General features: G+C 35.2%; 1 pseudogene; it reads right to left on the bottom strand.

Moving 5' to 3' along the window:
* Positions 1 to 2925: 2925 nt before the first annotated feature.
* Positions 2926 to 3025, bottom strand: LOC123243387 (annotated as a pseudogene).
* Positions 3026 to 24783: the final 21758 nt, after the last annotated feature.

The raw sequence follows: 24783 nt of genomic DNA, 5'->3' as shown, positions 1-24783 counted from the left end.
CAAACAAATAATAGAAGGGAAGGAAGGAAGGAAGGAAGGAAGAAAAGAAAGAAGGAAAGAATTGGAAAAAAGAGAAAAATGCTTTTCTTTTGTTTTTTTCTACTCCTAGCTGCTTCCCATTAATGAACAAAATATTATTTATATCAAATGTCATCATTTGCAATGAAATCTAATATTGCTTTATCACCTTAAGATTTAAAAAATTATTTATGCACAAGAACTAAATGAACATTAGTTGTTACTTTTATTTCAACTACTACTATCACTGTCACTGTCATTTCAAACTGTTTACCCATCATACAAATGTGACACAAACTCTCACTTTCTCAAGTAAAAAATGGGGATAGTAATAGCACCTACTGCACAGAGTTATCGTCAGAATAAAATGAGATCATATTTTTAAAGCTTTTAGCATAGTACCTAGTACATAGTAGGTTTGTAATAAATGCATGTTCCTTTTTTCTATTCCCTTCCTACTTTCTATGTCATTTCTATTTCTTTATAGAGGAGACCCATGCAAAACATAAGAGATGTTAGAAATCCATATTTGTTCTTCAGATACTGAGACCTTTTGTAATATTTTAGCTTTTCTTTACCTAAGTTCTATCTATCCTAAATATAGCCAAACTTTAATAAGAGCCAGAGAGTTATCATACTCTTAACAAGTTTAAACATTTTGATTCCAGTAAATTAAGAACGTTTACTTTGTTTTGGCTGCTATAATTTTTCATTTAGCAAAACTATCCATTTATAAAATACATACAATTTCTATAGGAAAAAAGAGAAAGAGGACTTTAAAAAAGAGGTAGCACTGAACCATCAATTTAATATATAAAATCTACATGTTATTAATATTCAAGTCTAAAGCCAAAAAAACCCCAAAATATAACAAAATATAAACCATGTAACCAAAGAAAGCTGACTTTGTCCTTGGGTCTAACATAAAAATAGAAACTGCACAGGATGACTGTAGACAAGAAAATGTTATGGGAAATCAGAAAATCAGTATTCTACCATTTTCTGAGCCCTATACTACAAACATAGAAATTTTTTAGAAATATAGAAAATAAAATCATTGATCTTGAGAAGAGCAATGAAATCATATCAGTACTAAATACATATGCATCTAATGGTATAGCATCCAAATTAAATGTATCCCAGGGGTAAATATACAATAAAACTATATTAGTCAGAGAATTTAGCTTTCCTCTTTTTGACCTAGATAAATCTAATCACAAACTAAGTAGGAAAGAAGATAAGGAGAAGAATAGAATCATAGGAAAATTACATATGATAGAACTTAAGAAGTAGTAATAGAAAGAAATATGCTTTTTTCTCAGCTATATGTGGAACCTTCACAAAAATTGATCATGTATATAAAATCCCACAAACATGAAGAAAAGCAGAAATATCAAATACATACTTTCCCATATCATAATGCAATAAAAATTGAATTTAGTATTTTGGCATGGAAGCATGGATTAAAACTAAGTAGAAACTAAATAATATAATTCTAAATAATGATTGGGTCAAAGAATAAATCATAAAAGTAATCAATAATTTCATTAAAGAGAATAACAACAATGAGACAACAGAACAAAATTTGTGAGATGAATTCAAAGTGCTACATAGGGGAAAACATATCTTTAAACACAAAAATCAGTGAAAGAGAAAAAGAGCAGACCAATGAACTGGGCAGGCATCTAAAAAATAGAAAAAGAAAAAAATTTAAATTTCCAAGTAAACACTAAAGCAAAAATCCTGAAAATCAAATGAGAGAGTAATTGAATTGTAAAATATCATTGAACTAATGAGTAAGACTAGGAACTGGTTTTTAAAGGGGGAACACACAGGCCAATTTCTTTAATGAATATTGATGCAAAATTGTAAAAATTACAAGCAAGGAGATTATAATAAAATGTGATAAAGTCATGTCTGGTGGGATCTATACCAGGAATGTAGGGCTGGTTCTGTATTAGGAAAACTATAAGCATATTTCATCATATTAATAAGAAAAACAATAATTTTGATAAAATACCACATTCACTTATTGAAAACACTAGAAGTCTTAGGAATAAATGGAACTTTACTTAAAATGATAAGTAGTGACTATCTAAAACCAAGAGCAAGTATTATCTATAATGTGGATAAACTTGAAGCCTTCTCACTAAGATCAGGAATAAAGCAAAGATATACATTATCATAAATATTATTCCCTATGTTATTATTAGAAATGCTAGTATATAAAGAATGTTTTTGAACTACATTCCCTAGAATTCCTTTCATCTCTCAGCATCCCTTTCCCCTCCCCCAGATTGCAGGGTCACCTATTGTTTATAACTTCTGTGACTCCCTCCACCTTTCTCTCTCTCCTCTTGCGACCTGGTCTTGGTTAGCTAGCTTTTTTTACTTCAGTTATTATTAATAAACTTTATAAAAAACATAATAGTTATTGTGTATTCATTTTAATCTTTACACTAGCTCTAGCAATAAAAGAAGAAAAAGAAATTAGAGGAATAAAAATAGTCAAGGAAACAAAATTATCACTCTCAGTAGATGATATGATGTTAGACTTTTAAAAACCCTAAAGAATCAACAGAAAATTAATTGAAACAATTAAGTTAAACAAAGTTGCAGGCTATAAAATAAACTAAATATAAATCATTAGCATTTCTATATACTACTAAGGAAACCCAAAGAGAAGTTATAGAAAGATATATTCCACTTAAAAACAAAAAATATAAATTAGTTGGAAGTCTACCTTCTAAGATAAACACAGAGAATATATAAACACAGTTATAAAAGGCTTTTCACACAAAGACAAATCTATACAATTGCAAGAAATAATAATTGCTTATAGGTATTCCAAACCATAATAATAAAAATGAAAATTCCAATTAAATTAATTATTTAGTGCCATACTGATCAAATTCCCAAAGACTGCTTATGTGTCATCCTTGTGTAGGGCCCATGCTAATATTCTCTGTATTGTTCCAATTTTAGTATATGCACTGCCAAAGCAAGCACCCAAGGACTTATTTTAAAGAGCTAGAAAATAATAAAATTCATCTAGAAAAGCAAATAGTCCAGAATATAAAGGAAGTTAATGAAAAAAGGGTATAAAAGACTAATAGTGCCAGATTACAAAATTATACCAAATTATAAAAGAAATAGCAATGCAAACAATTTGGAACCAGAGAAGAAATAGTTTTGGATAAATGAAATAGATTAAGTACACAATACACAGTAGGAAAAGACCATAGAAATCTAGTATTTGATAAATACTTAGAATTCCAGCCTTTTGGATAAGTAGTCACTATTTGAGAAACATTGCTGGGAAAAGTAGAAATCAGTTTGGAAGAAAGTAGGTTTACCAGTGACAGCAAACCTTTTAGAGGGGCAGATTTAGCAACCCCAACTCCTTCCTCATTACTTCATCACAGGAAAAGGCAAGTCTCAGGAGGAAACCAACCCAGCCTTTCTTCCTGTAAAGGTGGGTGGATCACTCCCACATAGCTGCAAAGCCCAGGCATAGTCATGGTTAGCCATGGCTGTGAGCTCTGTTCTTAATCCTGCTATACTTTTAATATCTAAACAGAATAAGGGAGAATGAAACCAAATTTCATAGTGTAGGGGAGAAACTGTTTCAGCCTGAACCTTGTAAAAGTTAAAATTAATGTTTGGACAATAATTATATGAAACCATGTGGTCTTCAATATTTATTATATCTTGAGTCAGAAATGTATTTACAAATATTTACAAAATGAAGAAGAAACAGCAAAGTAAAGAAATGTGAAGAGGTTAGAGAGGTTATCTATCCTATCAACTTAAATGTTTACTCCAGGTCTGCTTAATCCAGGCAGAGATTAATTAGCTCTCAAACTGGAAGGCTGATAGTGAGTAACCATACGGCCCCCTCCAAGATGGAAAATAGTCTCTCCAAAAGCTAGGAAAGGGGTCAGCCTTTTACTCATCCAACGAAGTAATCCAAGAGTGGGAGTTCAAGTAGAAGCCAAACTCTGAGCCCACAATCCAAGCCATAGTCTCAAGCAAGATGAATTCTGAGGGCCAATTAATTTTTTTACTTAATTTCTCTTTTTTCTTCTGTGTTTTCTTTTGCAACATGGGCAATGTAGAAATATCTTCTACATGATTTCACTTGATTGATCTTGTATTGCTTGTCTTCTCAAGGGAGGGGATAAGTAAGAGGAAGGAGAAGAATTTGGAAATGAAATTTAAAAAAATAAATGTTTAATTCTTTTTATATGTAATTGGAAAATATTTGACAAAATAAATAGAAATATATATTTAAAACACTATAGCAAATTCTGTAGAAATTGATGGCATAAATGTTCTTTCTGAGGACATAGAATGATGGACTGCTTCAAGTTATCTTGGAACCTAGAGCTTGTAGTATGTAACTTATAAAAGACATATCTTGAACTATTCTGGCTGTGAGAATGGATTGGAATCCATGTCAACCACTCACTTCTATAATAGCAGAAAGTAGTCTTAGGCTTATTGGATTTAGAGTTGGAAGTGAGCTTAGAGACCATATAACAATCAAAATTTAGTGTTTTAATGGATTGTAAATTCATATAAGTCAATGGTGTAATATGGCAGTCAGAAAAAGTTAATGTGATTATAGGCTTCATTAAAAGAGGCATATTTTCTAGGAATAAGGAAGGGGTAACTTCTTTGTATGTTTCTCTAATCAGATCATATCTAGAACACTGTGTTTACTCCTGAACACTTCACTTCAGAGATGGCACTAATAAGCTGAAATGCACCTTGATGAAGGGCCTTATATTCAAAGAGGAACTGGGGACATTTATCTTAGAGAATAGAAGTCTGGGAAATGAAGTAAAATAACTCTTTTCAAGTATTTGAATGGCTATCCCCTGAAAGAGGGACTAGATTGGTTTGTTTTCACTCCAAAGGGTATATTGAAACAATGGGGAGAAATTTTTTAAAAACTCCATCTTCAGAGACTTACTATGTGACTGACTCTGGTAAGTCACTTAACCTATTTACCTCAATTTCCATATCTGTAAAATGAGCTAGAGAAGAAAAGACCCAAATGTGGTCATGAAGAGTTGGACATGACCGAAATGATTCAAAAGTAGCAAAATTATTGCAAAGACAGGAAGATCGGTGTGTCTGGGCTTGGGCTTTTCTTTTTAAATGATTAGTTTTAGCTAATCAGAGGGACTGGGCTTTAAGGTTCTGTTATAGTTGACTCTAGTCATAGAGTCCTATGAATCAATAGGAATCAAAGCCCGGATGGCAAACTCTATAGTGTATTTGAAACAGATGGTTGCACCAGATGACTGAATATGTATTATGTTCAATCCTTGTGAAACAACTTTTTAATATACTGCCTGTCAAGTGATTGAAAATGACTCATTGAAATCCACGAAATGTGTTATATTTACAATAAAGTATACATAAAAATAAATACGAGTGCCAGCTAAGTCTCTTCCACAGAAATAAAAATATTAAGACAACATAACCTAATGTATGTCCTCAGAACAGTTCTGTAAGGTTATTTCAAAATCACGACCTGGGCCTGCAGTGAGCACAGCCTTAGCATTCTAATAAGACCCTCTGTAATTGGAATGCAAAGCAAGGGGAAACAAACAGGGCCACAGATGTAACAGGAGGATGAGAAGGCAAATGAAATGGAGGAGAAAATGACCCTCAGGGTGGGCAGGTGGGCATTCTCTTTTTAGCAGATTCTGACTCAATTCTGCTTTACTAATCCTATAAGACTATGTGTTCAATTCCGAGACTGCCTGAAGAGATCACTTGTTAGATTCCAATGAGCAAAGCAGGGGGAAAAAATTAAACAAACAAAAAAAACAGGCTAAATATCCTCAAGATGAAAATCCAAGGTCTTTTCCACATGGTATTCATAGATGGCTTTATTTCTTTCCTTCTCATGTCAAACCAGTCTTTTGGAATAGTTCAGGGAGATTCTGTTCTTAGTCCTCCAAATGTTTTGGGAGAGAAGAGCCACCCAGGCTATTTAACAAGTCACGTCCATATGGTTCTGTATTTACTCAGCTGGCTTCAGGCTCTGGGCACTGAATCCAGCAGGATTAAGGGCTTGTAAGTGATGATGGAAAAGAAAAGCCAGCTGTGATGGACCCTGTTATTATTTTTTTTCAAAAATGGCCACTAGGTAGGAAGATATGGTTAGATGAGGTACCTGCTGTCAGGTGATGAGCACCTGAGGCAGGGGTTGATGGGCAGAAAATAAAACCTGAATCACGGGAATGCTTTTCAAGGGGGTCACTACCAATTTTTGCTCTCCTCTACACCTCTTTTTTTTGCATGTGATTTCTTAAATACGAATGTTTTATTAGAAGAGAACTTTGCCTGCTTCAATTCAGGCATAAACTGGTAAGGGACTGATGTGTCCCTAGACTACTCCATGCTTGTAGGAGGATTTACATCCTATTTCCTCTGAGAATCCCAAAAGCCTTTCATTATATTCTCTTAGATTTCCTCTGGAAGGAAAGGTCTGATTGTCCCCATTTTTCATGGAAGGAAAATAAAGCAGGTCAAGGTGAAAATCAATGGCAATCCTGATTTCTAGAACCTCTCTTCTCTAATGTCCTGCTCTTTTTGTTTCCTTCAGTTCTCCAGTTAGAGAACCATCTGACCCCAAAGTCTCCTGTTCCTTATAAACATTATTACAGTTGCCAGGTTCACCATCCAGGCGAATTTAATGCCATCCAGAACATGGGACATGTTCAAAGTGGTCATATCAGAGAATTCCAAAAGGCTGGGCTTTCGACTCTGGTGCAAACTGAATGCAGAGCTCAAGCCACGTGACTCATGCTTTTTCATTCCATCTGCAATTGGCTAATATTTTCTGCATGAGAATAAGGCATATTTTGCTGCAGTGTTACCAGTACACAGCTTATATTCATCGTTTATCCTTTGACATGTCATTATGCATGTCCAATCTAATCTTGTTTTGAAGGTTAACCCATAATATTACCACTCTGCAGACACGTCTCCTGTGCCATTGTGAGCCAGGTATGGGCACAAGCCCTTTTTATCCTTAACCAGTCCTGAATCATTCATGTCTCATCATCCCTTTCCATTGAACTCGCAATGGCATTTTAAATTAGATTTAGGGCCTGACTTTATACTGCTTGTGGAAGCTGAACAACCTTACTTTTAGGAGTTTTATTTCCTCTACAGCTGTGCTCACAAACAGCAAAACAGGGTATGGCAAGACTTGTGCCAATAAGCCCAAATATCAGGCTTTCTCTTTCTCAAAAGGTGTACAGGATTTAAAGCTGGAAACAACTAAAAGGATTTTCTTATCCAAAGGAGTGCTTGTATATGTTTAACAACTGGGATCTCCAGGGGGAAAAAAAGGAATATACACATATTTTAAAGTCCAAGCTATATTATTAATACTTTCTTAAGTCTAGGCAATCAACAAAATAACAACAACAACAAAAGAATAAAGCCTGATATATAGGAATTCCTATTCTCTGAGGCAAAGAAACATTCACACTAAAGATTTAATAATTATCTCTGCCAAGCCAGAGCTATGCAGTGAGTCATGTAGCTGCCCATAGTAATACTCTAGGTTAGAGGTGATTAGGTCATGAACTAATATGGTAGCCATGTGAGTGGAGAGAAGGAGTGGTAGTATGAAGAAATCTTGGCTCCTGATTGGATAGGAGTGTGAGAGACACTATGGTTCTTTGCAGAAAGAATTTTTGTGGTATTGTTCTTAGTAATGAACAATTATTAGAATTAATAATAGATAAGAATTTAGCAACCCCACCCAATTATAGCTAGATCTCTTGGCCTTATAGTAACCTTGATTTATCCTTTGAAAAGATAAATGTATTAGGTGCATCTAGGTATCAGAGTAAGTAGAATGTCAGTCCCGGAATCAAGAAGACCTAGGTTCAAATCTGGCATCATATACTTTTTTATCTGTGTGACTTTGAGCAAGTCACTTGATCTCAGTCATTTAACCCTTACTGCTTTCTACTTTAGACATAAGGTAAGGGTCTAAATACATACATATATATATATATATTTATATATATATATATATATATATTAACACTATCATGCACATTTTTTTCAAGTGCTATACAGTAAAACATTTCAGAATACTAGACAGAACTAATAGCACTGATAAGGTTAGAAAGGACTTTTTGCATAAGAAACTATTATTTGATCTTTAAAACTCACTCTATTTTTTCAATCCAATCAATTTAAGGGCAGCTAGGTGGCACAATGGCTATAGTGACATGTCTAGAGTCAGGAAAGTTCATCTTCCTGAATTCAAATCTGGGCTTAGAAACTTCCTATCTATGTGACCCTGGTCAGATAACTTAACCCTGTTTATAACAGTTTCCTCATGTGTAAAAAGAGCCAGAGAAGGAAATGATTAACTACTCTAGTATCTTTACTAAGAAAACCTCCAAGTCATGAAGAACTGAATATGATTTTATCCTAGCAGTTGTTAAGAATACAAAGAAGGAAATAAAACATTTTTTTCTGTCGTCAAGGAACTTATATTCTATTGTCTTCCAAATTTCCAACTCAGAACTTCATACACTTGAGAACAATTTACCTAGTAATTAAATTTATCTTTGGAATAAACTGGTGCCTGAGAACTTTCTGTATTTTTGCCTTTAAAAAATAACAAGTTTCTCTCAAAAGGAAGTAAGCATGGAAAGTAGCATGAGAGTTTGGAGTCAGCCCCAGATGCCCTGGATCTTATTATGAAAATTACTTTTGTCACTGAATAAGCTTCTCCCTTATTTCCAAGTTGTCTTCTAAATGGTCAAAAATTTGAGACAAATGTAGATTTTTATGGAAAGGATGATTTTACTTGTATTTAAGTCTCTCTAGAAGGCCATCTACAACATTCATCTCCCCTGCCTCTCCTTTTACTTTCTTTTAACTCTATCATTCAGCTTCTGACCTCATCATTCAAGTGAAACTAGTCTCTCTAATGATACCATTGACCTCTTAAATAACAAATCAATGGCTTTTCTCAATTTTCATCCTTCTTGACTTCAAAAGAGTGTTTGAAATAGCAAAATCATCTTGTTTCTGTGTTTCCTTCTGATCTCTTTTTTTCTTTCAGTATATTTGGTGCATGAGGATTACTGCTGCTCTTATTGTGTTTTGCTCATTTGAAGGTAATTGAAAAGTTATTCTAAATTCACTTTCTTCATTTTGTATCATTCACGTCTTCCCATATTTCTTTATATTTTTCATATTTGTCATTTTGTGGCATGATATTATTCTATTTCACTGAAATGAGGTATATGAGATATTCAGGGAAGACAGTACCTTTGGTGAGAGGGCTGGCTGAGCCTTTTCAGGGTTGCTTTCTGCCCTTGGAGTCCACCTGTCAGCCATCTCTCAACTGTGATTCCAAGAAGCTAAATCATCTAAGTCATCTAAATCTAAATCACAGCCCTAAATCATCTCAGCAGGCAAGCTAAACCCAGTTAGGAGCAAGTGATAAGCCACAAACTAGTTGATGAGTTAAAGGGGTGTCTACCTCAGGTATGTGAAAGTTTTCCTTTAGAGGAAGGGGAGATGAAAAAACCATTTGTTCCAACAATCATGAATGTGGCAGACACAGATGCTATGGAGTGCTTAGAGCTTGGTTAGATCTAGCAGTAGCTACCGATCCTAAGCCATGATTACTCATCTTAAATTTTCTGTTGTCACTGTACTTAGATGACCCTGGAGGAGAAAGTGAGGCCAACAACTTTGTACAACTCTACCTCACCTAAATTCAACTAATACTCAACTCAAAAGATATCACCAGTAATATCATTTTGTCCTCTCTGAGTACAAAACCAATTATGATAATATAGCAAAATTATTCAGCCCATTATCTAATTGATGAATATATGGATTGTTTTTCTATATTGCTGTCATTTTTTTTAAAAAAATAACTACTCTGAATATTTTTGTCAAGCTAGGCTCCCCTGCTTTATATGTAGAATGTAGTCACTGAAAATGTACTTAAAATTGTTATCTGGACTCAGATAAGAACTCAGTGATGTTACAGGTTGACTGAAAGAGCACTGATTCTAGAGATGCTCTATGATATATAGTACAAATGGTACCTGGAAACCCAGAAGAGTTGGATTTGAGGCCAAATCCTGTCAACGAATTAATGTGTAACCCTGGCCAAATTAATTAACTCCTTTGCTCCTCCTTTTCTTCATATATAAAATGGGACTGTCAGGGTCTCCTGTTGATATTTAAAAAAAGAGTATTGCAGGGAAATTAAATAAGTCAGTTAATATACAAAATGATGAGCCCTACTGCCAGATCGAACCAAGCTGTAATTTAATTTAATAGCTGCTGCTATGGTCCACCTGTCAAACTAGACCTTCAAGAGAACATGCTAGGGAAAAGACAAGTAAGACACTCAAATCTAAACTCCTTGGGACCAAGTCTAATCTTCTTTACACCAAGCGATTTGAACATATCTCCCCCCAGATGTTTTGTACTTCTTGTTCTAAAACCTATAATCAAAACAATGCTCTGGAAAGGGAGAATAAATTGACTTTTTTATGTTCTTCAGACCAAAAACAACATTACTAGTCAACATCTTCCTAATGTGTCATTTCTTCCTATTAGAATAAAAGCTCCTTGAAGTCAAGAACTACCTCACTTTTCTACTTTAATCTTTAGTGCTTGGCAAAATTAAATCATACTAAGTTTTTAATTCAAGATTTTTTATTCATTCATATGTGCATATATGTTTTAGGGATGGCGCAAAAGAAAAGGTGATGGTGTCTTAATTAGAGACACCGAAAAGAATGGGAGGCAAGAAAAAATGAAGACATAAGGGCAGATAAATAAGTGCCTCACAGTTCATCCAAAACACAAATGACAAATCCAAACCAGGGCAACCCTTCAATTTAACTAGCAATGGACTAGGAATAAACTTCCAAAGTGGAACTGAAAAGGACTTTGGAACAGATACTAGAGATGTCTCCAGGGAGCATTAAACATAATGGTCTTCAGACCTATTAAGTAAGACAGAGTCCAAATGGTCTAAGACTCTTGGGTCTATGATTCAAGACAAGTAGTTCTCAGTCATTCTGGGGTCATGGCCCAGTTTAGGAAACATGGCAGTTCCTATATCAGAGCTGTACAGATGTTTTATAAATAAGGAAGAGGTCTCACTCAGATGGGCCCAACTGATTCCACACTCTTAAGATGAAAGACAAGGAGGTATTAATTAGCTAGGATTGGAAATTTCTAGCTAGGAGGTTTCCAGACATGGAATCAATCACTCGGTAAGCATTTATTAAGTACCTACTATATCAGGAACTGTTCTAAGTTCTGGGGATACAAAATATTGGAGGGAGGAACAAAAACATTCCTGGCTCTTAAGGAATTTATATACAAATGGACAATATGAAATGCAAACAATAATATTCAAACAAATGATATTGTACAAATTGGAGGTAATCTCAAAGGAAAGGCACAGGCATTAAGGGAGATTGAAATGTTTCTCATAAAAGGTTGATTTCTTAGCTGAAGATGCAGACCTTAAAAGTCCTAGGAAAGCTGAAGAGGAGAAGAGGTACCAATTGGGAGGTATTCTAGAGATAACCTAACTGAGAAGAGGTCATACAATCATATATACACCACCCTAGCTATAAGAGAGACTAACCAAACTTATACTGTTGACTTTAGGAAGTCATGGTAGGAAGTGTTCAAGATACTCTATAAATTTAGATAAGGTTTTTAAAGGTTTTTAAAAGTAATTTCCTCCCTCCTTTCTTCAATATCACATAGGACTCAAACTTTATTAGTAGCAAATAGTCTACAGCATGTTATCACATCAGATTCACAGGGGTTTGTATAATGAACTCTCAGAGTTTTTCTGAGATTAATCAATTAACCTCACTCTGCCTCAGTTTCCTCAGTTGTATAATACACCTAATATTTATCCTACATAACTTACAATGCACTAGTGAAGAAAAATACTTGCTACTATTAAGTTCATACCTTTAGAACTGGAAGGGATGGTAAAGGTTATTTAATTCAATCCCTTTATTTCACAGTTGAGGAAACTGAGGCCCAAAGATTGACTTACACAAGGTCACATAGCTACTGATTATCAAGTTTGATTTGACCTTGTCTTCTGACTCCAAATACAATGTTGTAGTCATTAAGCCAAACAAAATATGAATATAATTCATTAATCTCAAATTGCTAATGTAATTTTTCTAATTCTGCAGTATTTGATTCAGTCAGGTTTTAATATCCATTTAGAAACTAGAAAGAACTTTAGAGTCCACTGAGTTCAGCTCCTTGATTTTATATCTAAGGAAATTGAGATAAAGAAAGGCTTAGTAGTGTCACACTGACATAGCTAGTAAATATTTGGGATAATATTTAAACTTAGGCCTTCCTAAATCCAAGCCCTGTGTTCTATCTTCTACTTAAAATGTATTTAAATTTTCTTCATTATTCTAATATCACCTTACTGTTTTAAGCAGTGACTAGAAAATTCACTTGAAATGAATTATCCCAGAGGGAATGACCCAGGAAATTCTTGGGTTGTCCAAGTTGTACTAACACTGGTGGGAGAGGAAGGCTATTAAGGTTATCAATATTCTCCCAGTGAATTCTGCCAGCCCTGACATTCCCACGACTTGTATGCATTCTGTTGGAAGTGACACTAACATGTATAATCATTCACTCTTAAAGAAATCTGTGTGGCTGTTCTGTGAACTTTAGCCAACTCATGAGAAAGGAGAACGATGGCCTGCATCCTTTCAGACAGAAGCTGAGTTTGTGGGAACATTCTTCCAACATTCTTTGGGGTTTTTTTCCGTTTGTTTGTTTTTGGCAAATGCTGGAAGCCTGTGGTCTCACTGTAGCAAATGCTACTTTACTTAGTGTTTACTTTGATCAGGCCAGGGCAGAGATAACTAACTGGAAAATTGTCTATGATTGATGATGTGGCCTATCAAAGACGGTAGAGATGAAGTATAGTACATTCTATGGTATATTTTTTTCCTATAGGACATTCTGTAATTTGTAAGTGATTGTTAGTACTGTTGGAAGTACTGCACTGAGTCTGGGAGATGGAAATTTTGTGCCTGACCATAGAAAGAGGATTAGCTCCAGGCATTATATTAGTTGGTCCATTCGGAATAATACTGTTGTCCAGTAGGGAGAGCCAGGGACATTCTCTTCAGTGTCTCTCCTTTATTCCTACTGACATACTCAGGACACTAGTCTAGGCTTTATTACATATCACTTGGATTCTCGATAGATAGATAGATAGACAGACAGACACATATACATACATACATACATACATACATTTATTAAACACTTATCATGCTCCAGAAATTGTGCTAAACAGCAGGGATACAAATTCAATCAGGGATTGAATAGATTGAGACAAATACAATTAATCAGGGATACAAATTTGTCAGGAAAGCTGCTGACAAAAAGGTTGCATTTAATGAAAGAAGATGGCACTTAAGTGCTACAAAAGGAAGGCTAAAGGAAAACAGTGGAAAGATGGTCAGGAGACAGCTGGGAAATTGTGTAGAGGCCTTCCAAAGAGGAAAAATTACCTACCAAAGTTGAGCAACTCAAGGGGCAAAGTGAGTCTAATGTGGGGAGGGAAAAAGAGGTGATAGTTCTAGAGAAGGGTGATGGTGATATCTCTTAATTGCCTCCTAACTGGTTTCCCTGCCTTTATACCTTCACATAGCTACCAAAGAATTCTTCCTAATGTAGTTCTCTCAGCTAGTTCTTTGAGAAGCAGCATGACATGGTAGGTTGACAGTTTACTTAAGAGTCATGAAGACCTGAGTTTGAGTTCTGCTTCTGTGTGACCTTGGAATTATGGCAATTTCTTCATGCTCTAGGTAACTCTAAGCCTAAAAATAGGAGAAAATATCCATGCCAATGTACATGGAGACCAACTATACTCATTAGGCATTCTCTATATTTAAGTCACAGTTCATGACAAAAGAAAAGAAAAAAAGAAAATCCTGCTCCTTAATCACATCCCAAAACTTTCAGCTATCTATTGCTTTCTGTTGAATATAAACCCTTTATTCTGACCTCCACAATCTGCCTTCCAGCTTCAGTTCCTCTCACTTACATATTCCATGTTTCTATGCTAGCTGGCTAATCTCCATATTTATTATTTTCCTATTCTTTTCTATCTCCGTGTTTCTCATTAGCCATCCTCCAGGTCTGGAATGGATTCCCTACTCTCCCACTTTGGAATTCCTCACTTCTTTCAAGAGCCTATTCATTAGGCTCCTCTTCTTTGAAGTCTTCCCTGCCCCACCTGCCACCAAATAAAACCTCCCTCCTTAACTTTTTCATGGAGTTTTGTTTCAGTCTCTCCTTCTCTTCTTCAGCTCTTACCTCTGTCAATCAATCAGGCAAGTTCAAGGCATTGACGAATGAAGTCAATCACTTGGGACCATTTAGCTCCATGTTTAAAGCCTTTCACAATCTGCATCAAAATTTTTCTAGATGCTCAGAGTATTTAGCGAACTGCAGCAAAGATTGGCAGAAGGAATTATCACTGAATTTGGAGTTAGAGGAACTGTGCAACTTTGGATTAATCATTCTGCCATGCCTCAGTTACCTCATTTTTAAAATAAGGGAAGTAAACTAGATCATTTAAGTTCCCTCCCTGCTATAAATCTTAGGGTTTTGTTATCCCTAGGCAGGAAAATTGCACAGGGGACAGACCTATTGCCTTGAAGTCAAAAAAACCTGAGTTGTAATCTGGCCTCAGATTATTACTATCCAAGTAAACCTGGGAAAGTCTCTCTTTCCCTTAATTTCCTATGTAGAATAGGGTTGTTGTGAGTATAAAATGCATAATAGACATTTAATAAATGCTTGTTAAAACTAAATCTCTTGGTTAGAAATGAAACTAAAATCCATACCAGTATTTGATCCAATGAAAATTTCTCAGCAGAATGATTCAAAAATTGATGAAAATATTGAGAGCTTGATTAGTAGAAATTATGAAAAAATGTTCTGTCATCATTGACTAGAGATATGCAAATCAAAATGATTATGAGATATACCTTACCAATCAGATTGGCTAAAATAAAATCACAAATGGAGGGGAGGTAGAAAAATGTAGACACCAATATGTGTTTGGTGGAACTGTGAATTGACCCAACGTTTTTTGGAAAGCAGTCTGGAAGTCTCCTCAAGGAGTTATAAAACCATGTATACTCTTTGACCCAGCAATATTTCTATTATATTTATTTCCTAAGGTTATCAGGGAAAATGGAGGTTAACTTATATGTTCTAAAACATTTATAGAAGGTAGCAAAGAGCCGGAAATTGAAGGGATGTCCATCAGTTAGGGAATGGCAAAACAATATGGCATATGGTTATGATTGAACACTTTTGCACTGTAAGAAATGATGGATAGCTTAATTTTGGAAAAAAATATGGAAAGATTTATATGCCATTATGAAAAGTGAAACAAACAAAACCAAGAGAATATTATATATAGCTATAGAAATATTATTTGAAGAATGATTGTATTTGCCCACCTCCAGAGAAAGAACTGATAAATAGAAAGAAATAAGACATAATTATATATATACACATATCTTCTTCTTTGTCAAGTGATGCCTACTCTAATGGAAGGAGGAGAAGGAAGGAGTTAACTGGATATTTAATGTAACAAACAAATACATATGTAAATTTAAATAAAAACAAGAAATTACCCTGTAAGGAGAATGAAGAAGCCTGGGTTTTAGTTGTAGATCTGCTATCAACCTATATTAAATTCCTAGCCTCACTGGTTTCTATTTCCTTACTTGTAAAAATAAGGATGTTGGACCTAAATGATCTATAAAGTACTTTCTAGATATAAATTTTGGTGACCAATATACCTATCGACTTTCATCAACTTCTATTCTTCTTGAGATATATCGGGTAATCATCATAGCTTTTTTTTCTTCCTTTCTATTTACTTCAAACCATACACACACAAGATACTGACTTACGAAATTAAAATATGCTTATGATTTCAGTTCAGGCTAACAGTGGTAGAGAGTCTAGTCTCATTTCTAAACTGTGTTCACTAAATCATATTAAAAAGTGTGAGGAATTTTAGGTAAACAAGTCAACCTTGGAGAGGGGAAATGATTTGCCCAAGGACATAAAGGTAGTCAAAAATAGAATCAGGTTTCAAACCTTGTTTGGTGTTATCTCAGTGTCCACCTAGAGCTGTGTGTGGTCTAATGCAGTTTGGCCTTGTTTTCAATGGACCCTTTATTCTTCATCAATGAGGAATGCAATGTTTCATCTTAGCCTGACATGACAGATCTGAGGTTTGGCAAGAAACTCTTATCTATCTTATCAGCTATGAAGGTCAGAGTTAAGGCTGAAAATTCAAGTGCTATTTTTTTTTTGACACTGAGAGAAGCTCAGTTACTGTTCATCAGAAACATCACAAGGCTTCCTTGTCTTGGAGAAGTAAATACGTTTCTTGTTGTAGTTGATTTATTATCATCTTTCCTTGGCTTGTATAATGACCTGCCTACTCTGAGATACTGAAGAGATTGATTTTATTTTTTCTCTTGTAAAAGACAAAAACAACCTTGCTTTCTTTGAAAAATGATTCTTCCAGAGATTTGTGACCTTTGGAGCTCTGTGGGATTTGCTCTCCTGGATCCCAATGTAGTAACTAATAGAAGGGAAAATTTGTGTCTCAGGCTCATTCCTTCTACTCCAACAGACAGCACCTGATTGTCGCTGAGGCAGAGAAACAAGGAATTTATCCTTTGTTTAACTTTGGCATTAGGGTAGAGAAACAAAGATTCCAGAAAAACCTCACTTGCTCAGATTTGGTATCTTGGAATTTTCCCGTTACCATTTACCATCCTGTCATTCCTTCTTCCAAAGCAAACCTAAGATTCATTCTGCCCTAGCCAGCCAAGTTTGTAGTCTAAGCATTAGACAGCCACAATGACAGGGCAGCAGCTACCTTATTTCAGGTCGTCATCACCACTGACCTACACTATTGTGATGATAGCTCCCTAATTCAGCTCTCTGCTCAACTCTCTCCCTTTGCCAGTCCATCTTCCCACAGAGCTGCCAAAGGGATTTTTGTTAAGCACATGTCTGACTATGTCATACCTCCACGCAAAAAGCTCCAGTTTGTTCCCTATTGCCTCTAGGATCAAAGATAAACTCCTCTGTTTAACTTTTAAAGCTCTTCATATCCTGGTCGTAACCCATCTTTCCAGATTTATTATATATTACTATCAGAGCTTCAGGCAACTAAGACCACAATACAGCTAAAAACAAATCACCAACCTTCAGCAGTAGAGGAAGTTTTTGTATTAAGTGTTCCTTCCATTGCTAAAACCTGGGTGGAGTATCAAATAAGAGGATGTTTTCAAACACAATACAACTGAAAGAGTATTCAAATTTCCTAAGGCAAAACATTTAAATATGTAATCTACTGTGTTCAGAGGTGAATATATACAGCAATAGTTATGACCATGATCCTGCTTTCTAGGAGCATGGTGCTATAGAAAGAGGCCAAAATTTTGAATAAGAGGATGAGAGTTTGAATTCTAGCTCTGCTCTTTAGTTCCTAGGTGGCTTTGACAAAGTTATCTCCTCTCCTGAAGCCTCATTTCCCCTTATCTTTAAAGAAGAGGTTAGACTACATGAATACTAAGGTTCCTTCTAGATATGAACCTTAGGATCTTAATGGAGAGAACAAATTTCTTAAATATTTATTATATGAGCCAGACAAGTACAAAAGAAAGGGAGGGATAAGAAAACAATGTTTCAGGTAACTAGTAGAGGAAGAAGTCACCAAAAAGCATTATGGAGTTTGCATATGAATTAGGACTTTTGGAAAGGAAAGATTTCAAAAGATGGAGAGGAGGGAGCACTATGAACCAATTAATAATCAATAAATCATTATTAAGTGCCTATTTCGTGCCAGGCAGAAGTCATTATTATTAGAAGTCCATAGTGAAATGATTCCACACCAGAATCATAACACTCAATAGTTGGAAAATAGATGTTATAGAAAATATTATATTATGTCTCATATGATGCCTTTGGTAGCACTTATATGATACCTGGCATCTATCCAAAGAGAAGTCTTAGTGTTGCCAGCAATTCACTGCCAATGATAAACTGCTGGGTGAGTGTATAAATACACATAGGAAATGATACTTTGGGTTCTCCTTAAAGCTTGTTGAGAGGCTCAAAAAGCAGTTGTTTCTGTGATTTTCTCATCTTTTTTTCAGAAGATTTCAGGCAAGGGAAGGATTGAAAAGGTGTTAAAGTATATTTACCAATAAGCCTGCTGGATGAGACTGACAACATTGATGGAAAAATCCTGAGCTGCTGCTGCTGCAACATTCCATATTTTCTGAAGATTAATTAATTAATACACTGAAGATTAAATGAAACTGATGCCTGGTCACCATTCCTTTGACAATTAAACATTTATCTGCTTAATGATGTAAGGGAAAAGTGGTCAGATAAACATAACCATTATACATAAGGCTATTCCAAATCATACAGACCCAGATATACTCATATACCTTAAAGAATGCATACAGACACAAAATTCCTATGGTATCAATTTGTCTTGGAGCCTTTTTATCTAGTGCCCTCAGCAGAACGTGTTTTGTTTCATTTTATTTCCACTCTTCAGCCATAAAAGGGATGTCCATATAACCTTTGTAGAGTATAGAAATTTTGCATGAAGTTGCTTGGTGTGATTTTTAGTAAGTCTGCCCCTTTAATACAAGAAGATGAACAGCTGGCACACACCAGCTTGCCAATGAAATTATGAGCTATTGGAACATATGTTGAGTGCAATAAATTGTCATTTTCCTGGTAGCCTTAAGTTCCTCTAGCTGACCTTCCTTCTTCAGCTTTTTTCAGACCCTGGCTCATCCACAAATCATCAGTTTTATCCTGTCCCTATTTCTTTCTGCCTACTCCACTGTATCAAGCTGGCTGACCCCCTTTTGTGTGATGACTGTTACCAACTGTCCTGTTGGATTTTGGCTCATAAATTTGATGTATTTCATCTTTATTATTTTAATACTTAAATCCTTCATCCCATTCAAACTATTCAGTTCCCATTTGAAGACAGATTGAGGGCTAATGGAATGAAGGCTGCATCTGATATCAGAAGGCTTGGATTCAGATTGCTGTTGTGATACATACTAGCTTTTTGAGATTGTGCAAGACTTAACTTCTAGGACAGAGGGGATGAGGAAGAAGAAAGTTCCAGGCACTGGGATCAGCCAGTGAACATGCTCAGATTAGGGAGTGTCCTTTTTGAAGACCCTGGCTCACAAAGTGCATGGATGGGTATAAAGTATAAGAATGGGAAGGAAAAGGCTAGATTAAAAAGGGTTTTAAAACTTTTATTTTTTATGTTGAATTCTGGAAGTGATATGGAGCTACTGTATTTTAAATTAGTTAAATATCTAGGCTCAAAGAAATTATATACCATTATTCTAAAAGAACTAGCAGATATGATACAGGAACTTCTGTCATAAATTTCTGAGGAACTACAGGGAGGCACTACAATAGAGAAAAAGGACAAATGTCTTAGTGTTCCAACAGGGAGGGAGTGCATTAAAAAACTCTAGACTGTAAGAATGGGTTAAACTAAAAAGATGAACTCACAGTAATAAATAGAAAGTCTTGCCTTTGGTTTCAAGAAATTTAACATATAAATACAGGATGAGAAAACTAAATTTAACAGAAATTCCTGTGGGAAAGATCAGCGCTAACTCCAAGTTCAATTTTTTGTCAACAGTATGAAGAAAAGTGACAAGATCGTAGACTATATTAATAGAAGAAAGATGTCCAGAATAAAAGTGATATTATTCAGTTGACTGTAACTCAGATAGTATCTAGAATACAGCATTTAGGGTGCCAATTTTGGGACATTACAAAGAACAACCTTCTAATAATTGGAGTTGTACAGGCTAAGTAAGTGTCTTTTTTCATGGGATTTCAAATGAATTTCATTGGGATTCAATGGATTTTTTCAAGAAGTGCAATATAAAGAGTGTAGTCATAATCAGATCATGACTCAAACTATTATGGGTGTGTGACATTGAGAAAGTTCCTTTACCATTTTCAGCCTCAGTTTCCTCATCTCCTCAGCCTCAGCCTCAGGATGTAAAATTGGGATAATAATAGTACCTACCTCACAGGGTTTTTATGAGAGGCAAATGAGTAAACATATGTAAAGCACTTTGCATATCTTAAAGTGCTAAATAAATTTTAGCTATCATTATTTCAGCAAGGTATTTGACAGAAAGCTTCAGAAGATAATGACATATACACAAGCAATTATAATATAAATTGGAATATTAGTGCATAGAATTCAAAGAAAGATAAGGGAGAAATTAGACACGTATTAGCAATATTACAGAAGGAACAACTTCACAGGTGGAAAGGTTGAACTAATTCACAGCTAAGGTCTATTCTATTTCTATTATTCATACATAGTTCTCCAAAATATATAAATATGAATAAATGAAAAATATTAAGTACTTACTGTGTGCTAAGCACTTTTCCTAAGTGCTGGGGATTTAAATACAAAAGCAAGACAATCCCTAATCTCAAAAAGTGTATAGACTAATAAGAGAAATATCACATGTAGAAGAGTAGTAACAAAGGAAAGTAGTCATCATCATCAGGGGAGGCAGAAAGAAAGTGGAAGAGTAGAGTGTCAATGACCATATTGTTTCCAAAATAATGGTAGGCCTGATTTGATTACAGTTCTCAAAGTAAGTGATAAAAGATGGCAGAGGAGAGAGCACAAGACCAGAGCAGAAAAGAAAATGGCAGGGCAAAAATATGACTTAATGGGTCCCAGGGATTGTAGAGGTAAGTGGCTTTGTTCTTTCAAGGTGTATCTTCTGGTGGTCCAGGGCCCCTTAAAAATAATACCTTCACCCCTCCAGTTTACTCTGTATATGTCAATTTGAGGTGTTGACTGATTTCAGGATAACAAAGTAGCAGTTGCCTCAAAGGTAGATATGTGTGTAAATTATATTACGTCTAGGTTATATACAAATATACACACATATATGCATATATATGCACATATATGCATATATACATATATAACATATGTGAATATGTGTTTAAATACATCAATTAAAGGATTTGCATTGTACATAAGTAAAAGGTTTTGTGTCCTTATTTCATAGGATCTTCATTTCAGATTAAAATCATATGAGTTGCACGTTCAGATAACATTGTTTCAGGTTTCTTGCAGTTTCCAACATCTACTCAGTCTTTTGCTAATTTTAAAGATGTTAATTAAAGCAGCTAGTTGGCATAGTGACTAGAGTATCAGGACAAGAGTCAGGAAGACCCGCATTCAAATCCAGCTTCAAACTGGCTGTGACCTTGGGCATTGAAAGCTCTTGTTTAAACTCTTTTTGCCTCAATTTCCCCAACTATTAGATAAGCTTAATGACAACACCTACCTCACAGTTATTGAGAAGATCAAATGAGATAATATTTGTTAAAATACTTATCAAAGTGTCTAGCACATACTAAGCTCAATACAAATATTGCTATTGTTGTTATTGCGTTATATAAATATATATTCCTTCCCTTCCCCTAATGTTCATGAAAAGTTAGAGATGTTAGACTTCTAAAATAATAGAATGTTAGACATAGAAAAGCCCTTAGATGTCATCAAAGTTTATCCCCTCATTTTACTTAAATGAGAAAATTGAGGTCAAAACTGACTTTCCTCAAAACCAAGCCCTCTTGTTCTATAATAGCTTCTCTCTAATTTCTGAAAATTTTTATGGAGTCATCGTTTTAGAATTTCAATAAATTCTATAGGCCATCTAATTCAAATCTTTCATTCTGCAAAGGAGGAAACGGCCCAAAGAGGTAAAGGACACTGCCCATAGCCACAAAAGCAGCAAGCAGCAGAACTAGGATTTTAACCTAGGACCTCTGATTCTACAGCCCTCAATCACAGGAGAATACTAGTTCCTGCTAATGCAGTGAACATCTCTCACTGCTTAAATTCAAACTCTGCTTCCTCTCTAATGACTTCCTGCCCATTCCTAGAAATGGGATCTAATGATTCCCAAGGTAAACATTTGCAGTCCAAGTTGGTTGGTTGATAAGGTATAGGAGATTCAAAGGAAGCAGGTGAAGCTGAAGGCCTATCATAGCTTAGGCCTTGTTATTTCATTTCAGAGGGTAAACATGGTTCTAAGTGTTTGTCAAAGATTATTTATATAAGGCTCTACACCAATTTAGAAAAACAAATATTAATGCATAGTATAATGATGGAACTTTCAACACACAAAGAAACGTTCCTAAATTATATGACAAACAAATCTACCATAATATTTATTTTCATGAGAACAAAAGTTTCATTAAGAAGAAGAAATATAGCCTAAAGAGTTGATGTTGGTTGCAATGGGAATATAAACTTACAAAACACTAAAGACAGAAACCATAGAATTATCTACATGGAGCATCATATATGAGTTTATTTCACTAAGGATTCTGCCTGTTTAGGATCACACAGCTTTGGGAGACTCATGTATTCTCTCCTCTTTACTATTGACGATTTTCTTTTTTTTTCTATTTTTGGCAAATACAGTCACAGTACAAAGAATATCAGTATTAAAAGGACCTTTAGAAGTCTCATAGTCCTACCATACATGAACTAGACATACCTGTCAAGTAGACATCCACTTTGGTAAAAGACCTCCATAAAGGGGGAATTTATAATCTCCTGAAGTATCCTGATCTATTTTTAAATAACTAACTACAACTCTTACCTTTCATTTTAGAATAAATACTGTGTATTAGTGCCAAGGTAGAAGAATACTAAGGGCTAGGAAATGAGGGTTAAGTTACTTGCTCGAAGTCACCCAGCTAGGAAATATCTAAAGCCAGATTCAAACCTCCTGTCTCTACAACTGGCCCTCTATCAACTGAGTCACCTGCCTTCCCCTTAAACTGCTTTTAGAAATAAAATTATTTCATTAGGAAGTAAAAGATGTGAATATTTTTTGTTTTTAATTTTTTATTTAATTCTTTTTTATTTTAATAACAAATTTGCACATACATTTTCTGAAATTATATGAGATAAATTAGCTCCTTCCTTTCTTCCCTCCTCTCTCCAGGAGCTGGGAAGTAATTTAATCTGAGTTATACATGTGTTATCATGCAAAACATATTTCCATATTATTCATTTTTGTAAGTGAATAATCTTAAACAGCAAAACTCCCCAAACATAAACCCAAATAAACAATTGTTAAATCATATGTTTTCATCTGCATTCCTACTCCATTAATTCTTTCTATGGAGGTGGATAGCTTTCTTTTTCATTCATCTCTCAGAATCATCCTGGATCATTATATTGCTGTTAGTAGCAAAGTCTATCACATTTGATCATTCCACAATATTTTTGTTACTATATACAATGTTTTCTTGTTTCTTTTCATTTCTTTTTTTTGTCATACAAAACACAATTCCATACTGATCATTGTTGTTGGTTTGCTTCCTCCTTTGGCATGTGACTATAAGAGCTCTAAAGGTATGTCTTTCATATGTCTCATTCATTTTAATGTGGAAGTAAGGTGTAGTGCTATAGTACTTCACTTCAGCTACTAAATAGCTCTTGTTACAAACAACTTAAAGATACTTTTACAATAGTATCTTCTCCATTCCAGTCTTAGGAGAAAGGTATAAATAAGGATAATTATACAACAGAATTAATAGCCAAAACACAGTAGCATAAAATGACATAGTGTAACAGAACTTAACAAAAAAAAAATAAAATCTTAAAACAAGCAATCAGCAAATTCAATAAATGTGGCAGGATAAGAGAACTGAATTAGTGTCCTTTTTTTTCCAATTCCAATATAGAGAATTTCATAAAACAATGGAGTCTGAAAAGGATTAAAAAGTTTACCTCTATCCTTTTTAAAGTTTCTTCCCCTCCCCCAGGATCATTATCCATTTAGTTTCCTTTTGTCACACCTCTGGGACATATCATAGAGAGGGAGAATCCCAAAATGAACATAGTGTGGAAGAATTACATATTGGATGTATTGTAGAGACTGGGAAGGCCAGAATGGCAAAGAGGTGTAGGGAGATGAATCTCTCCCCTGAATCTCAAGCAATCTAATCACAACGACTAGTGCACCCAGACATGGTAGGAAGAAAAAAAATCCTAAAACTGGGAGCTGTTTGAAATAGGCAATGCATTGCTCTTTCATAGAGCAGGCCATGCTTGCAATTCTACTTCATGTTTGGAAGAGTAACCTTCTTTGCCCTTTCCCCTAGGGGTAAAACACCAGGGAGCAGCTTGCTTCCCCTGCCATGTGGGCAGGTATTTAAGATGGATTGCCTAAGGGAAACACACCAAAGCTTCCAAGGCAAGCAGTGAGCAAGCACTCAACTGCTGTAAATGTAAGGGAAAGAGGGATTTTATACTTTCCAAGCCTCCCAGAGATCAGTTCCAATCAGCAGCAGCAACAGTAGCAGCAGCAGTAACAGCAGCAGCAGGAGTGGCAGAAGCAGGAGGCTGGGACTAACCAGAGAGTTAGCAGCAAGAGGCAGCAACAAGCAAGGCAGCTCTGAAGGGATTTCCTGGGGGATATGGGGGTGGGGAAAAGCCATGGCAGGAGAAAAATGGTTTCTTTTAAAACTAATCTATTCAGGGAGAATTAAGGATTTCTGAACCCC

Source organism: Gracilinanus agilis, chromosome 3 (assembly GCF_016433145.1).
Source record: "Gracilinanus agilis isolate LMUSP501 chromosome 3, AgileGrace, whole genome shotgun sequence".
In the NCBI taxonomy this organism is placed as follows: domain Eukaryota; kingdom Metazoa; phylum Chordata; class Mammalia; order Didelphimorphia; family Didelphidae; genus Gracilinanus; species Gracilinanus agilis.
Note: the sequence above shows the minus strand (reverse complement) of the source record. Positions and strands in the feature narration are given on the sequence as shown.